This window comes from Muscardinus avellanarius (genome assembly GCF_963383645.1).
Source record: "Muscardinus avellanarius genome assembly, chromosome: 1".
NCBI lineage: Eukaryota > Metazoa > Chordata > Mammalia > Rodentia > Gliridae > Muscardinus > Muscardinus avellanarius.
In genome coordinates this window covers 30771675-30786857 of record NC_137786.1, presented here as the reverse complement: position 1 = coordinate 30786857, position 15183 = coordinate 30771675, and positions in this window count along the sequence as shown.

Below are 15183 nucleotides of genomic sequence, written 5' to 3'. Positions count from 1 at the left end.
AGTCACCTATGGACCTCAGTTTCTGTAGGTCAACAATTATGAGATTTTTTTATTTGACTTAACATGTATAGAGGTGGTGATTAAACTCAGCAAAGTTTTCTTTACAAGATATCCAGAACATTCTACCTATTAATCTGGACAGAATGCCCACAAAAGCCTCCTGGCATGAAATCATGGACCCATATGTTTCTCCTAAGAAGATAGTACTGAATCTAAAAATTTAGTGGGAGACAGTAGGATATGAATTTGATGTAGCAGGATATTCTCAAAATATAGACTCGACCAAGTGTGACAATTTGTTGGCTCTACCTAACAATTGTTTGAAGACCTTATAAGAGCTATCAGGACTACTGGAAGAATATCTGTAGAAGAACTTGGAGGAATCTCAGAAATTCATATGGGCCCAGGAAGGGAGCAACACCGACAGATGCCTTCTTACGTACACAGAGCCTGCGTGGTCACCACAGGTCTCCTTTCCTCCTATGAGTCTTTCCTGTCTAGGATCTAGTCCCTTACATCATCAAAAAAAAGATTTATTGGATTGAATTCTTTAGCCTCCCTTTTCTTCCTTCTTCACAAAGAATTGCACTTAATCTATAAATGAGTTCTGATGATTCAAGAATTGGATACTGCAAATTGGTGTTATTAAGCCTCTTGGAGGAGGGAGAGGATCTGAGTGGCAGCTCTGACTTCATAGGTGTCTACGTAGAAATGTTTCTGAACTTAATGGCTACCTTAAATGACCATTCACAGCCAGCCATGGTGGCACAGAATTGTAATCCCAGTACTTGGGAAGATGAAACAAGAGGATTACAGGTTTGTGGCCAGCCTCAGAAACTTAGGCCCTTCGTAACTTAGTGAAAACTTGTTTCAAAACAAAATTAAATAGGAATGAGAGGTGTAGCTCAGAGGTAGAATTCCCCTGGGTTCAATCTCTAACGCCATACACACAAAATACAACAACAACAACAAACAATAATAATATAACCATTCAAACAGCACTTTGCCCCACAGACTTACTGAAATGAAGTGTGCCAACTCATTCTCTCATCATTTCTTCTCCTGCAGGAAGGTGTGGCTCGCCCTTCTATTAAATAAAATAACAGCTCAGCTCTAATGCTTAGTTAATGTAAAACAATGCTAGGATTATTAATGATTTTGATAAGTTTTATCCCTTAACGAGATAACCTGTGTTGTTTAAATAAATAGATTAATCACTGGAATTTCAATGTAAACTTTGTCAGCAGAGGGTAGCAGGTTGCTAGACAGTCAACTACATATGCCAGTAAGCTATTTGGACAAAATTTCATTCCCACAAAGCCTCTAGAATTGGCCCTTTAGGACTTAACCAAATGAGCCATTCATTGCTTTTGCCCAATGATATGTTAACTAATAACTAATTAAATAGATAGATAGAGAGATCATTCTACCTCTGAGCTACACCTCCAGCCCTATTTTATTTTTATTTTGAAACAGGGTCTCTCTAGGTTGATGAAAGTCTCACTACTTGCTGAAACTGTCTTTGAATCTGTGATCCTCCTGTCCTAGCCTCCCAAGTACTGGAATTACAAGCGTGTGCCACCACGCCTGGCGACAATATATTTTTAAATACCTGCTGTATGTGACTGCTCTCAAAAACACTTTTAATTGAATTGAGGAGGTAGAAATTACACAATTTTGTGAAAACAAATAACTGTACGGAGTGGTATATAACAGATGGTGAATGTCATATTTACGAGGAGCATAAAAGGTATTATATAAAATCACTGTGACACTGTGTGGCCTCCCAAGCTAACAATGGTGTTCTCTAGTGTTTATAGTAATGAACGGTAATGCTTATCATTGTCTCATTACACTGGACTGGAAGTTTAATGAGAACCAGACTATATTTCATCTACTACCACATCCATGCTAGTCACTTAGCCTCTAACTAGAATTCAGAAAGAGATTGTAGCACAAATGAAGCTATATAGGGAAAGCAAATGATGAAGGATTGGTAAAATTTTAACAGACATACATATTTAATGGCAGAATGGGTAATAGCTGCGCCTAAACAGGAAGCAAAGACTACCTTGGTTAATATGTCCTTTCATTTTCTCAGCAAATAGATCAGTCCATTTCCTGTTGCTATAATAAAATACCTGAAACTGAGTAAGGTATAAAGAGAAGAGGTTTGTTTGGCTCATGGTTTTGGAGACTGCAAGTCCAAGACTAGGGAACCCCCTGGTTCAGCCTCTGGTGAGGACCTTCTGGCAACATCACCACATGGTGAATGACATGATGGTGAGAGTACATGCAGGAGGGAGAGATCATGTGGTGACAGGAAGCAGGAGAGATTTAGGGGCTGGCCTCACTTTTTTTTATAATACCCTGTTCTCACAAGAGAGCACTATATGAATCACTTCCAAGGGAGGTTCTCCTAGTGACCTAATTAATTCCCATTAGGCTCCACCTCTTAAAGGCTCCGCTTTCTCCCCACATCAGCCTATAGGGAACCAAGTTTCCAAGCACCTGAACTGTTGAGGGACACACTCGGACATACAAACCAAAGCCACAACAAACACTTGTAGATCCCTCACCACCTGCTAGACACATGGGCACTGTGGCTGCAAAGGTTCCCAGAGAAAAGCCAGTCCTGTGATGGATTGCTGCTTCCTCTCTCAAAAATTGGAGAAATTTTGAGACCAGCCCGAACAGACAGAGATGAGGCAAGAGTGGTCGGAAGTCGGTGTGAATGGGATTCCTGAGCAGTGAGAGAGGGAGTAGGCATGAAGGGCCTTGAGGCCTTTGTCTTGAGACCAGGAGAGTGAAAATCAGCAAAAGAATTGAAGGTAAGGAAGCCTAAGGATTCACTGGAAAGTTCACAGAAGTTCCCATGACATCTTCCTTAAGAAATGGTTCATTCTCTATGAAAACTTTAGCCAGGTTGCATTCCATAAAAGATACAATTTCAAAAATTTATGAAGTGAGATACATAGTCACACAGTCAGAATTTCCAGGACTGAATTATAGTTACTCTTTCATTATTTTGATGTTTACACAATCAGTGTATTAACATTATGATCAGTGCTTCAGAACTGTTTTCATAACTATAACATTTTCCTTTAAATATGCTAGTAGTACATATATGAAATATATGCTATGTACATATCAATCTCAAAAATATGTGGAGAAGGGGAGGGAGGGAAGGCTTGGGACTTGAAGGGACACATACCAAGTGTTGAGTGCATGTATGTTCCTATCACTCTGTCCTTTACTATGATGTATAATCATAATGTACCAGTAAAAGTATTAAAAAAAAGAAACAGTACTTCCAAAAAGATTTAGTGCGTTGCTAAAATGTGGTTTTGATATATTTGTAGAAAAGCTTTTTTTTCCTAGTAGACTTCACTTCCATTTCATAATTTAATGAGTTAATGGAATAATTTAGTCAGACTACATTCATTCTAGAAAAAGCTTTGCTGGTGTTCATCTATTTCATTATATTTCATGTAAACTCAGACAATGGAATAATTAACACCATTAACCCATTTCCTCCCCCTAAGGTTTCCTATAGAACATACAATGAATCAGTTGCATTTTTGTATATGCAGCTAGATATAACGTGTCCTCTGGGTACATGCTTGTGCCTTCATAGGCCATATGATTGTCTTCAGTACCCATGAACCATGCAAACTATAAGGCAACCTGCAGGGGCCCACCTCTCAATACGAGTTGATTATGGTACCTAAGAGCCAGGTGTACTCAGTCCTAAGGGCAAATGAAGAAAAGAACTCCTGAGTGTAGAAATACCCCTTAGTACCATCTTTTATGTATGTATAATGTGCACCTAAATGGCAAAAACCTGGCTTCAAAAAGTTAGTCTTGAGCTGGGTGTGGTGGTACATGCCTGTAATCCCAGTACTTGGGAGGCTGAGACAGGAGAATCACAGGTTCAAAGCCGACCTAAGAAACTTAGCGAGACCCTGTATAAATTAAAAATAAAATAGGGCTGGAGTGTAGTTCAGTAGAGTGCTCTTGGGTTCAATCCCTAGTACCACACCAAAAAAGTTAGTATTGGGACAATAAGAAAAATAAGTTAAATATCTCTAAAATCATACAAAAGTGCTCAATAACAATAGAAAAATATGCTCAACATCATTATATATTCATTAGGGAAATTCAGATCAAAACCATAGTGAGTCCTCTCCTCACATTCACTAGGACATCTGCGATTAAAGAAAAATTAAAGGTGCTTACTGGCAAGGATGTGGAAGAATTGGAATTCTCTTACCCTGCTGTTAGACGTGAAAAGTGAAACAACTATTTCAGAAAACTGTTTGGCAGTTCCTCAAAGAGTCAGACATAAACTGATTATGAGAGCCAGCAATATGCCTCCAAATCTATAACAGATACTCATGCATTTACTATTTACACTGTCTGAAACGAAAACAATCCAAGTGTCCATCGATGCATAGAGAAACAAACTGTGGCCATCCATACAATGGAATATTATGTATATTTAAATGTACCTGCACCTCAAAAACATTATTCTAAGTTGTACTGCCCACATCCCACATGTGGTAGGACAGTAGGATTGGCTACCAAGAGATCAAAGAAGATACCCAGACATGGGTTGTGAGACATAAGGTTTATTGAGAAGTGCATTTGGGGAAGAACCAGTGATAACAGGTGGACAGGTGCTTTGCAAGAACGTCCAGTGGCAAGGGTCTGGACAAGTATACCTCCATTTCATGTGTTGCCTCCTGTGCTTTACCACAAAAAATCACCTCCATCTCCCAAGACTCTTTGTCCAGTGGCAGCCAGCAGGATGAGCACCTCTATCTCCACGGTCCTCTGATCTGCATCACTTACTGCAGAGAGAAGGATGCTATTGGTTAGATTACAAAAGCAGCATCCCGTTAGCTTGCTTTGTCCCATTATAAGACCAGCACTTCAAAGAGCCCGATGTGCAATGCCAGAAAGCAGCTCTCTGAAGAAAACACTAATTTGCCCCAATTCTCAGCACACATAAGAGGAAGCCAGTGTTCTTCCAGATAGTATTTATCTGGACAATCAGGCTCATACTGTCTCTCTTTGTTCCCTTAACTTGGCCAGGCTATAGGAGTCAGAGCGGGGCATTTGAGGGGAGTGGTGTTTTACTGTCCTTTTCTCCAAGGAGGACACATAAGCAAAAGGAGCCAGTCACAAATGAATTACATTTATATGGTATGTCTAGAATAGGCAGATCCACAAAGACCAAAAAAAATGTAGGTGTTTTCCTGGGGTAGAGGGGAGGAGACAGTGGGGATTGCCTGACTGCTGATGGATACAGAGTTTTCTGTAACTGATAGAAATGTGTTCAAATTGAATGTTCCAATGAATGCAAACCCTATGAATATACCAAAATCAACTCACTCAATTTTATCCTTAAAAGAGTAAATTCCAAGCCGGGCACTGTGGCGCACGCTTGTAATCCCTGCGCTTTGGAGGTGAAGACAGGAGGATTGCACAGGTTCAAAGCCAGTCTAGCTGGCTTAAGAGACCCTGTTTCCAAATAAAAAAGTATAAAATAGGTCTGGGAGTGTAGCCTGGAGGTAGAAGGGCTTCCAGGAACCCCAGTACCACCAAAAAAAATTAAAAAATAAAAAGAGTAAATTCCATGGTATGTGAATTCTATTCCATACTTTTAAAATTATACTATTAAATTATACTATACATATTCTATACTTTTAAAATTAAATAAGAAAATTTAACATATGGTAAGCTTGGACTAAATGGTGACTTTTTGAAACAGCTTAGTAAATACTAAAATTAGTACTTAGTTTTGAGAAAAACTTTGAAAAATTTTTAATTGGGAGAAGTTATAAACACAGAGAGGGATAAGTAATGAAAAATTGAGAGAGAATTAGGTGATAACAAGAGGCAATACAGAAAGAGATTAAACTGAGGTTTATTAAAAGACCCAGATATGTGGAGGCTGTGTGTATGCATGTGTATTTATATTATGTATAATGTTGTACATAAAGCACTATAGTATATATAGTGAATGTATGGATATACCTATTGGAAAAATTTTTAATGAATATGTCATCAAGTGTTAACAATGGGTGTTCTCACTTATTGGGATTTCATATGACTTAATACTTTTATACCTTTTGTTTCTCAATATTTTCTAATTACACATGATGATCATTTAATGGTTGATCAAGAAGAAGAAATGAGCATAGAACACTGCTGCTTAAAGTATCTGTGATGGGACTAGGAAAGTGAGGGAAGTTTCTGAAGTCTTCCTATTAAAGTATTCCTACTTGAGAGGATCCATCTCTACAATGGGATTACTTGAAAGTCACCTACAGTAAAGTGGGCATCACTTGCAGAACACTTGGCCATGACACCACCTCTAAAATGCCAACACTTAGAAGGTCTTGTTCTTAGAAAATCTGCAGGCAAAGGATACAGATGCCTTTCTCTTTGCTTAACAAATTCTCCCTAAGATTGATGCATCTACATCCATACTTTACATAAGTCATTACACAATGGACCTAGCACCAATCTAACTCCATCAGCTCTATCTGTTTGTCTATCTATATCATATATCTATCTCTTTATCACCTGTATATCTATCTTTTTAGTTGTCTTCAAGGCAATTAAACCATAAAAGCAATTAAATTGATTGGCAAGTTCACAAAATAACATTAAAACCACACTTACATGATATCCCATGAGCTAAGCATATACCACGAGCCAAGTCAGACCCATCCTTGACCCTCTGAGCTTATGGTCCAGTTAAGCAAGAACCAAGAAGGCAAGAGCCCAAGTAGGGCAAGTCTCAAGGGCTTTGTGGTGCTCAGGGACTGGCTCTTACACATAACCTGTCTGAACCTGAAGAGAAGAGACTGGAGTCCAAGTCTAGAAGAGTCTGCAAGGGTAAAGTGTAGTTAGTAGGCCCCAAAACAGGTTATGAAAAAGAGCCTGGTTATAAAACAGAAGTGGAGGAGACCAGACATATTGTCTTGGTTGTGAGCAGGAGAAGAAATTTTTTGAAGAACCAAGTGGAAGACAGGGAATAATGTCAGATGATACAAGATGGCAGTGTGTGCATTTGTGTCTGGTATCAGGCTGGAGAGTGTCCACAGGCCCATTGTTTGAAAAAGAAAAGCATGGGGAACACTTTGTTGCTCATCAACAGGTATGAACAATTATGTTTCCAAGTAATGTAATTTTCAGAACACAAAATTAATGAACCAGAGCTGCATGTGACAGCATAGCATATAATTTATCTTAGAAACTTATCTTTTAAAGGAATGCAAATTAATAATCACTTATTTCCTCACTTTTATTTCACAATTTTGTGGACACATCAACCTGAGTGTATTTCATTAGATATGACATGCTATTTTGAAAAGCTAAGGAGAAGAAAAGTTTCTTTTGCCAAACATAAAAGAGAAACTGCAAAGAATTTAATTTCTTGTATGAAAGGTCACTCTTGCCAATGACCTTGAAGGAGAGCAAGAGTTTGTGTTTTGCTTTGTTTTATTTTTATTTTTTGTGGTACTGGGGATGGAACTCAGAGGCATTCTACTTCTGAGCCACAACCCCAGCCCTATTTTTTATTCTTTATTTTGAAATGGTCTCACTGAGTTGCAAAGGGGCTCGCCAAGTAATAGCTGAGGCTGTACTCGAACTGAGATCCTCCTGTCTCAGCCTCTCAAATGCTGGGATTATAAGCGTGATCCAACATGCCTGGCTCACTTTATTTTGTTTTCTTTTTATTTTCTTAAATAAAGTGCAATAGACTTCAAGCCAGTCTTGTCGTTTGAGCTGCTAAATTATTCCATCAAATTCCTTAGAAATGAGCTCTGGGATTGACTTGATCCCTGAGGAACATGACCAGAGCTGGGGTGGGACAAAGCAGGTAACTGATCCCTATGCTCAAAAGAGTAACTCCATTTTTATTGCGTGCCATTCCACCACCAGAGTGACTTTTTTATGGTAAGAGACTCATAAAAATAAACCCATGCCCAGCATAGTGGTACCAAGTACTTGGAAGGCTGAGACAGGAGGATCATAGGCTGGAGGACAGCCTCAGCAGTACAGCAAGACTCTCGGCAACCTAGCAAGACTCTGTTTACAAATACAAAATAAAAAGGGCTGGGGGTGTACCTCAGAGGTAGAATGTCCCTGGGTTCAGTTAACAATACCACAAAAACTTTAAGAAATTAAAAATTAAAGTCACCCATGGGAGGTATTGAATTTTATCATCCAGCAGCTACATGGATGTTCCTAAAGACCTTGATAAATGATACCACAGGTAGGGTGGAACCAGTGGAAGAAGATAGGTAGAAGAAGATTCGAATAAGAATAAAAAGGGGTGAAAGTTGCCGGGCGTGGTGGTGCACGCTTGTAATCCCCGCGCTTGGGAGGCGGAGACAGGAGGATCGCGCAGGTTCGAAGCCAGCCGTGCTGGCGTAAGAGACCCTGTTTCAAAAATATAAAATAGGTCTGGGAGTGTAGCCCGGAGGAAGAAGGGCTTCCAGGAACCCCAGTACCACAAAAAAATAAAAATAAAAAAAAATAAAAAGGGGTGAAAGTACAAGAATATACGGTGATATGCTTGGCCAACCACTTTTTTCAAGGCTAATGGTTCCGGAGAACAATTTCAGCAGCCAGAAAAAAATACAACCAAAACAAATAGACAAATAAAAATTCTAAACCCAGAAGCATAATGATCAGGAACCAACTTTTTCTCCACATGGCGAGAAAGCCAATAAATTGATCACATTTTTTTCATAGAACCAAAACGCATTTCCCCCAATATGAAAGTATCATCACTCTCCATAAAACAAATCAAGTCCCATCTCTTACCCTAAAAGAGAAAGTACATCCAGCAGTAAAAACAGACCCCATCATCTCCATTCATCTCCAGAGGCACCAAGATCCTTTGGCAGGAGAAGGACCACCTGATGCCAAGTCGGAGGGACCAGGGCAAGGGCCCTACCAGATGCAAGACTATTCGAGAAAAGCTCCAGGATGGACTTCTTTACAAAGTTATGTGCAGAATATTCAGAAACACAGGAGAATTCAGTGTCAGGCAAGCTGACTTTAGGTTTCCAGAACCACTGTGTGCTGAAGGGGCAGAGGGGAGGGAAAGTAACCACCATCCCAGAAGAAAGAATTTTGTAGAAAGGACCATCTCAGGGAATCAGTGACCATCAGTCAGCCCAAGATGAGGTCCAGTGGGGCAGCCAGAAAGTCAATGGCTCAGCCTGGCTCCTCTCTACCTGTCTTCCCCTGCTCTTTTGCCAAGGCTCCCTGTGGACCAAATTCATCATGAAAACCAGAAGACAAGAGGAGAGGATGCAATCCATCCAGCTCATAGCACAAAGGAGGAGGAAATGAAGAACTTGCTGCTCAGCAGGTTTCCCAACCCTGTCGTGATTAGTCATCATGATATAGACTGAAGGCTCTCCATGTTCCACTGTGAGCATTTAAGATGCCTCTGCAGTAAAGCGCCTTGGGTCCCACAAGGCATGTACTCACTCTGAAACCAAGTAGCTCATACTTTACTGCCTCATCAACTTAGATTATTTTAGGAGCTCACTCCTTAAAACCTTCCCAGACCCTCATGTTAAACAACCCAATTACTATAACTGGAGAAAAAATGAATCAGGAAACAATCAAAAAAATAAAATGGTTTGTTTTTAATATTAATATAACTTACTGAATATGTATTTTAGCTTTGCTCTGGAAGCCCTAGTGCTTCAAAACACACTTAGATGAAATTCTTTGCAGCACGTGCACACGCACACACACACACACACACACACACACACACACACTCCCTATTTCTGAAATAATGATGGTTATTTATTTTAAATTCTAACACATTTTTATTAGTGCATTGTAATTTTACAGCATAATGAGGTTTAAAGTGACAGATACTCACATGCACACATCACAGACTATTTCACTCTGGATCCCCATTCTGCTCCTTTCTCCCCAAACATGTTATTGAGATTGGTATTGGTAATTTCATGTATGTATGTAGAATTATTTTAACTGGTTCCTTCGGCAAGTTTTCCTCCCCCACACACACACATATCTCCCTCCTTCAAACCCATCCACCACTTTACTGGAGACCCTCTCCTTTATCTTAAGTCCCTTTTGTGCCCAGTTTATCTCTAATTTCCAAATATGAGGAAAAGACTACAATCCTTCACTTTCTGATTGCAGCTAATCTCACTCAGTTATAATATTCTTTAGTAACATACATTTTCTAACTAACGACACAATTTTGTTTTTTATGGCTGAGGAAAATTCCACTGTGTGTATATGTGACAGTTTTGTAATTCATTCATCTTTTGACAGAGACCTAGGCTGGTTCCATAATTTGCTATTGTTAATTATGCTTCTATAAACATAGATGTGCATGTATCACTATACTATTCTGACTTCAATTCCTTTAGAAATATGCCCAAGAGTACTATAGCTGGGTCATCTGGTGGTTTCATTCCCAGTCTTCTGAGAAACCTCCATACTGGTCTCCATAGCGACTGTACTAATTTGCAAAGTTCTTTAAAATATATCTCCTAGATGAAATAAAGACTGTTTAGAAAAATCATGTCCCTTAGAAAGATGCTCTAAAGAACTTATGGGTCTCAAACCCACATCTTCTCTGTCCTACAGCCTAATCTGAGATTCAGCAGTCGTGAAGTGCCACAGTTAAATCTTCAATTTGTTAAGATACTTACGATTCCAGCTGGTAAATATTCATCATTCCCAAGTTCCCAAATTTCCCCACTGCTGCCTTACCTTCTTCCTACATTCCTCAATTAACTTGCCCATTTTGCAACCAGGCACGAGTCACTCTCACTCTACCTAGGAGAGCCAGGTACAGCGTTTCACCACTGCTGAGTCTCAGATTAGGCTGTAGGACAGAGAAGATGTGGGTTTGAGACCCATAAGTTCTTTAGAGCATCTTTCTAAGGGACATGATTTTTCTAAACAGTCTTTATTTCATCTAGGAGATATATTTGTTCTGAATGACCAGTGCCCAAACAAACCAGTGGCTAACGGAACTGAGTATCACTTATATTCACACGAGAATTACTTAATAATTCTCATCTTTGGAGGTAAAAAATAGGCTACTTTTCTCAGAGCTATCAGCTCACACCTTGAACAAGATAGCTACCTTTGTAGATCACTACCTCATACATTATTAGCATTCAAAATGCTGAATAACACCTTTCTACCCAATGGCTATGCAACAGAAGCTTCTGCAAATTTCTCTACAGTAAATGTGAATGCCTCTCTGGAGACAGATGCTGAGAATTTTAAGTTATTGTGTAAGGCAGGGATGCTATCACTATTATTTGTTTATTCTTAGATTCCCTGTTGTGGCTTTCTGTTGGTTTGTTAGAGATCTTGAAGTTTTCTGCTGCAGTAAATTGCAGGATTTTCTCCAGAATGATTTTAGCACCAGTCAAATAATTATTTCTCATTACCTATTATTTCCATCATGCTACATGTTCTGGGGGTAAAATGAGATTCTATTTAGATAGAAAAGCAGGGGGAAATTATTTTTAAAAAAAACAAGCTGGAAATGAGGAAATTTGATGCACTTTCCAGTCCTAAGCAATTCTTCTCTGCCACTAAATTAATGCCTAATAGTGCCTGCAGATGCAATACAGTTAGTATTCAATATATGTATATTTTCATGAATTGATTAAATAAACTAGGCTCAGACCCTAACATGCTAAAATTAGGCTTACAGTAGCATTTATTTGCATATAAAATATTGAAATCAGTTCATCTGTTTCTGGCACTTTAGGCAAAGGGAGGTGGCTTTTATATCTACTTTAAAGCAGATAAAAAATAAGCAAGGGTCACAGAATTTAGAAAGCAAAAGTAACAAAGGATAGAAGCCAATTCTAGTGGGTAATGGTTAATCCATAATAGGTTAATAATGTTCCTCAAATTTCTTCCTAAAGATCATTGCTAATACAGACTCCCCAGACTGCAACTGTCAAAGGAGATGACCTGTTGGAGTCAAGAGGGCATATGTAACACAGCTCCTTGGTGGTTAAGTTTTTGGTGGGAATCCAATTTATTCTAAGTGCCCATCTTCAATTATTTATTTTATTAGGACACTGCTATTCCACGAGCATTATTTTGAGACTTCCTGGGCCAGTTTCAGGAACCAGAAGGCATTGTACATAAATTCATAACACTTTATATTGTTTCACCTACTATACCAAGATACTTATGAAACTGAAAGGAATGCATTTTTACCTTACTGATAAATTAATAAAGACCATGACTATCTGAAAAAAAGAAGCTCTTTCCACAAAATGCACATACCTAGATTCTGGACAATAGAGCTTAATGATCAATTGGTGACTCCAGTAAACTATGTCTAACAAACACCCATGTCCTTGTCTGAAGTCATTCAATTTTTGATTGTTCTTGCTAGAAGAATTATTTACAAAATGTATCATAAATCAAATTTATTAGCTACAATGCTGCTACTAGAAAGTAGTCAGTCATCATTTAATGCTGGATTCTCAGTTAAGCACATGAGAAAAATAATTTTCTCTGCTCTTATATTCTTGCAGAGCTTCATGAAGACCCTAATTTTCAGGATTTGTGTGGGATTCTGATTCGCTGATAGTCCAAATGGAATTTAAATAGAAGATAAAAGTGTGGGTTTACACAGAATTCCTATTTCATTATTACCTGTCAAGTGAATAAAGGAAAATGTGAAATTAGAATTTTTAGTATCATTTCATCAACTTTGCAGTATGTATAACTTATGATGTAGCCACACCATAAATAAAACACTCACAGGATACTTAATATTTGTCTAGTGTATTATTATTCACTAATTTTAATTGTTTCTTCTTAGACTCATGGGTCTATTAGTTTTTCTTAATTCATAAATATTTGAGATTTTCTAGTTCATTTTCAGACACTGATTCCTAGTTTAATTCCACCATAATCAGAAAGCATATTCAGTTTCAACCTTTTGAAATTTGATGAAACATATTTTATAATCCAGCATGGGGCCCATTTTAGTGACTATTCCATGTGTATTTGAAAAGATTTGTTGAATACAGTATTTCTCAAATGTCAATTAAAGTTTGTTGATCATATTATACAAATCACTCATAGGTGATTTTTTTGAATGATGAAAGTAGTTTTCAATAGTTTAATGCTATATGTAACCACTTCTGCCTTTTATACCATTATTAAACGTTTTAATTCTACATATATTGGTAAAAATTACAGGACATTTTTGTTGTTGTTCTTTTAAGTGGCAAATATTTGTTTAATTTTTCTAAATATTCATCCTTTCTGATGATCTTTATTTCTTCCCCTATTCTCGTCCCTCTGTGATCTTTCTGCCAGTACAACACCTATTAGTATTTCTTTTAGCTCAGAGCTGCTGGCCACGGGCATTCTCAATTTCAGTCTAGGAACTTCCCTGTGTTTCTCTCATCTCTAGGTTATTGCAGTTGCCTTGACATCTCCTCGCTCAGTAAGAATACCTACATCCCACAACAACTTGTTTAATTCCACATCTGTTGCTGCTCCAAACATTGACTCAAGGGAGAAAAAGCAGAAGCAAATATGAGCATCCTCTCATTCTACTCCCCTTTTCTCTAGGACCTTGGATCACTTTGGATGACTCCAAACCTTTAAATATTTGAGAACTAGCTGGGCATAATGACACACACCTATAATCCCAGTACTTGGGAGACTGAAACAGGAGGATGGCAGGTGAGAGGCAAGCTTTATAATTTACTAATACCCTGTTTCAAAATAAAATAAATAAAAAGGGCTGAGATTGCAGCTCAGCGGTAGAACACCTTTAGTTTCAATCCCCAGAACCACACACACACAGAGTTGAGTGTGAGATGATGATAAATGGATAGATAGATAGATAGATATACAGATAGGTAATAGATTAGATAAGTTAATAAAGAATAGTAGTTGGTCTTAGCATCAATGTAGAATTTCTCTTCCTAGAGAAAAAAGACTTTACATTGTTGAGTTTGTCATTATTAGGCATCCTTGAATATTAAGCCACATAGATTGCAAGACTCTTTAGCATTCAAAACCATCATAAAACACCATTTCTTATGCTATAGTTTGGATCTGACATGTTTTTCACATGTCCCTCCAGTGCTAAAGCTGTTTGGGAGGTGGCAGAAACACCAGGAGGTAGACCTACTTGGACAAAGTAGGTGAGAGGAGGTGTGCCTTTGGAGGGCTTTTTTGTCCCTGGCCCCTTTCCCTTTTTTTCTTCTCTGCTTCCTGGCTGCTGTGAGGTGAGCAGCTGGTTCCACCACAATCTCTGCCATGATGCTCTGTCTTACTCCAGGCCCAGAAACAATGGATCCAACCAATATGGACTGAACCTTGGAAACTATGAGAGAAAACTGGCTCAGAAACTGTGAGCCAAAATAAATATTGTCTTTTTTAATTAGATTCTCTCAGGTATTTTATCATAGCTGCAGAAAGCTGATCACATCTTATCATATATTTAATAGTGTATGCTGGAAGCCAAGTTTATCTGCAACCTTCCAAATAATGATGAGATATCAGTGATTACTATTCATAAACAAAATAATGAAACAAAAAAGCCAGTTGATGAAGAAGTAGTTGCTCTTATTGTGAGGTTGATAAGAGTTCCACCATACAGCTATTATATTTGTACTTCACAACTTATATTAATTACAGGCATTTTTAAGCATCTTTAAGAATACACCTACCCCCATTTTTATGTCTGCTCATATGAAATATCAGAATTGTGCCTCATATTTCTTGTCAAGATTAAAAGGAGAAAATTGAATGTTAATATTCTGAACATTTCAATAACCATCTGAATGCTTATACTCTGAACATCTAAATTTTCAGGATTTGAATCAAATCAAAGCCTCACCTATCCAAACTGATTAAATTACCTAGTTATCTCTGTGGACTCAAAAATCTAAATGGTTATGGAAAAGGAAGAAAGTTGAGACAAATCAAAATAACACAGTTGAGAAAGCAAGAACTTCCCAAATTATAGTCATGAATTATTTTCCCCAAGAATGCCTTTTAAGGGCATTGTCATTACAAGACCAGGTTGCTGTGGTATACAAGCCATTCTATCCAAAGCAGAGCTGATTGTAATTGGATATTTATCTCAATATTGTT